Below are 4,072 nucleotides of genomic sequence, written 5' to 3' on the forward strand. Positions count from 1 at the left end.
TACCCGGGGTTCCGTCTCTTCAGTGCGGAGGTTGACGTTATCAGGTTGCCGCTACAGTGATTCACACTAAGTATTCCTTATTAAAATAAACATGAGTCGCATTTATTTGAAAATGCGTTTTAAAACTAACAATGTGAACACAGAGAGTCAGAAATGAAGGTGGGAAAACGTGTTGAGAAGAAAAAAAACTATATCTTCAGTCGGCAAAACTTTGGGTTTGCCTTTAATACTATTATGTTTGCTCTGCTGTTTTGCTCCAAATCCCCAAAAGGGCTTAGCAGGCTCTGTTTGCGCCAGAATGATTCACAGAGATTCACTCACATTCCCGGCAGGGATCATCAGCAGCCAGTCTAACGTGATGCCACAAGATAGCACTGCTTCCACGCTCCTAATAGCCCACACTGATTGATTTGTGATCGTGGGCGGAGCCGCCCTCTGTAGGGGTTGGTGGGTTCTGATAAAGCTCAAAACACAGCTCAGAGTGTCTCTGTTTAGGATGGTGGCTTTGTAGTTTTTAGGCAGACAAACAAGCTCATTCACATAATGAAATCCGACGAAAAATAACCAGAAAATGATGTGTCGGTTTACTGTATTGTCTTTTAACATCATATCAACCCTTTCATTTTGTGCCCCACCCGAGCTCCTTTGACATAAATAGCTCCTTTAAAGATTGACATAGAAATATTTTTGCTTGGTGACATGTTTTCAACACGTTGTGAAATATCAGTTTCAGTCCTCACCATAAATAACAAATGTTCAGATCTTCAGAAATTCTAAGCTCTTACATCCCAGTTTTATCAGTTCAAATATTTTTGAAGAAAAAAAACAAAACATCCCTTTTAAAATGATAGATTAATTGTAGAAAATAATAAAACATTAACTACTGGAGGGATTTCAATACCAGGAAATCACAAGAAAAATATCTAGAAGAAACCAGTTTGCAAAGTTAAATTTTTTTTTTTAATGCATTTCGAATTGCCATTAATGGCATAAAAAATGAAGAAGGGTACACAGATTGTTCAGTCATATGAAACATGAAAAAATTATATTCACCTCAAAATATACAACCAGGCCAATTTATATGGTATTTGCATGATCACAGCTAAAGTTATGCAACAGTGATTTAAAAACAGGCAAACAAGCAAAAATGCCCAGGGACCCAGGAGGGTTCTGACTGTGTGTCCTAAAAACTGATTTGAATAGTTGGTCCATATCCAATAGGTATGCAAACACACAAAAAAAGTGATTCACTTATTTTCCTCCTAATTAAACTATCCAGTGAACAATTATCTCATGTATTTGAAGTCATCTTTCAAAAAAAAATTTTGACAGTTTACAACACCACCTCTGATATATAATTTTAGTCTTTTTCTGGAGCCGATTATATGCATTCTGCTGAGTAATGTGCCTTTGTTCTGCCTTTATTTGGAAAACCTGTAAAAGGTTGAAATAGACCTGAGACAAAGATGAAGACCCAGTGTAATGTTTTTTTCTACAATGTAATGATTTAGATCAGTGCATTCTCACACATTAGAATGATTCAGTCAAACCCCAGAACTCAATCCAACCTAAAATGGAAGACTTGCAAATAGATTTGCAAAGATCCGCTTCGTCCAGTCTGACCCATCTTTAGCTATTTTGCAAAATAAAAAATTAACATTTTCAAAGCTGGTAGAGACATACCCCAAAAGTCTCGCAGCAATAATTGCAATGGTTCTCCAACATATTGACTCAGCTGGGGTGAAATTGCTTAAATCTATTTATGGATTCAATGTAACAAAAGGCAAAAATGTTTAAGGGTTCTGAATTCTTTTGCAAGGTAATGTATGACTTTAAAGTCCTTTCAAACAGAACTTTCACCAGCATTCAGTGTGTCAAAGCAGAAGGTTCTTCTTTTAGTTATTATGGTGTAGCCAAAGGAATTCCCCAGGGATCAGTTCTAGGGCCTCAGTTATTTGTTTTGTATAACAACAGCCTTGTTAGAAAGGTTTCTCAGCTAAAATTTACTTTTATGCTGATAATACTGTATAATAATGTATTCTGTTGCATCTATGCCTCCTCTGGTTCTTTAACATCTCAAAGAATCATTACCTTTTGCTGCACTGAAATTGAAACTTTTTTGTTTTATGTTCTTTGGTACAAACTAAAAATCTTTAAATTTTCCATCTTTTATCTGTTTTCATGGTTCTAAGGTTTAGCTCTCATCTGAATACAAATACTTAGGCATTCTGATTGATGATACTTTCACTCTTATGTCTCAAATTCAGCATATGGATAAAATACACAAACATTTTTTCATAGAATCTAGCTTTGTATTTCTTTTTATGCTAATAAAATGCTTTTATTGACTTCATTTATTCATGCTTGTAGTAAATTATGGTGATGGTATTTGTACTGATGTCTCAACACCATTTCTACATAACTTTTGAATCTACATACCACGGAGCCTTTGATCTCAGGAGTCATGCAATATTAGTTATATATCATTATTATGTACAGCGCGGAAAAAATGTGAGCAAGATAAATAATATGTGACCTGTAGCCGCTACAAAACCGCTATACACCACTTAAAATGCTTCATGGGAAAAAAAACAAAAAGTAAAAAGGAACTCAGTATACACCTGTCATTGTTTAAAGTGGTTGTGATTAGCCCCAAACAAAGTTGTTCTAATAGGCTTTACCTGAAATTTTCTCAGTCACAGCTCACAACAAAAGCCAGAGTCCGCAGAGCTACCACAGAATCGATTTATTTCAGTAACTTACTTAGTTATGATGATTTTCTGCTTACAGCTAATGAAAAAATGACAGTTAACATTAGAATATTACATCAGACCAAGACAAAACATTTTTAATACAGAAATGTGGGCTTAAATAAAAGTATGTTTAATATCTGTTTAAGGGTCGCTATTTTCCAAAGGTGCTTTTAATCTGAAAAATGAGCCTCATCTGAACGCATATTCAAATTTATTTAATAGAATGGTACATTCCTGATTTTGTTGGTGTTTATGCTTTTAAATAATATCCTATATTTAAACAAATACTTTGCAGTTACCTTAAAGGAAGATTCATCGGGAAGGTATCAGGAAGTGTCCTGTTTAAGGCAGTTGTTTTCTGTTAAACTGCATTCTATATATTTTTTTTCCAAACTCAGTAAGTTATTGTTTTAAATAAATGTGATTTAGATATTGACCAAAAATAATTGTGATTATATATCTTTAACAATAGCCAAGAGGCCTACAGCAAGCTTACAGGAGCTGAAAACAACACTGTGCAATACAAACAGAACACCAAACCCACAGTGAAGCGTGGTGGTTGTGGCAACATCATGCATTATGGTGCCACCAACATCACTGGCCCCATGATGCATCACCATACCCTTGCTTCACTGTGGGTATCGTGGTGACAGCATCATTAATCACAGATTGGTTTTCTTCATCAGGAAGTGGGCCACAGATCAGTATGTCAGTCAATATTGACACAAAATGTAGCGAACAGAAAGAAGAAAGAAATTAACATAATCTTTTAGCACCACGAAACCGACATCCAAATCAAGTAAAAGGTAGTTTTACCAGTTTTGGAATGGCTTAAAATGAACCCATACCTGAATGACCTGCAGAGGACTGTACACAGAAGATGCCCTCACAATCTGATAGATTTGGACTGTTTTTGCAAAGATCATTCTCATAGACTCCTGTTTTAAGATTGAATCCTGTAAAGAATCCTAAGGTGCTTTCAACAAAGTGTTTGTTTAAAGGTGGGCGCATTTAATCAACCAGGTTATTTTAGGGGTTTTTTTCACACCAAAAAGAGTCCAGCGAAACTTGAAATAAAATTAAATAACTTGAAATAAACATAATATATCTTGCATATTTTTATTTGGATTTTATATGGATTATTGTGATGGCAGAACTTGCAAAAGCACAAACTCCAAAACAAAAATGAAAATATTGTATGGTATCCAAATCCTTAAAAAACCTGATGAACCAATGTTGTTTTATTGTGTTTAAATAACAGAAAATTGACAACTTGAAAAGGAATGACTTGCAGCTTTGCGGAAGGTTGCTAATTTCAA

This window comes from Girardinichthys multiradiatus, chromosome 5 (assembly GCF_021462225.1).
Source record: "Girardinichthys multiradiatus isolate DD_20200921_A chromosome 5, DD_fGirMul_XY1, whole genome shotgun sequence".
Taxonomy (NCBI): Eukaryota; Metazoa; Chordata; class Actinopteri; order Cyprinodontiformes; family Goodeidae; genus Girardinichthys; species Girardinichthys multiradiatus.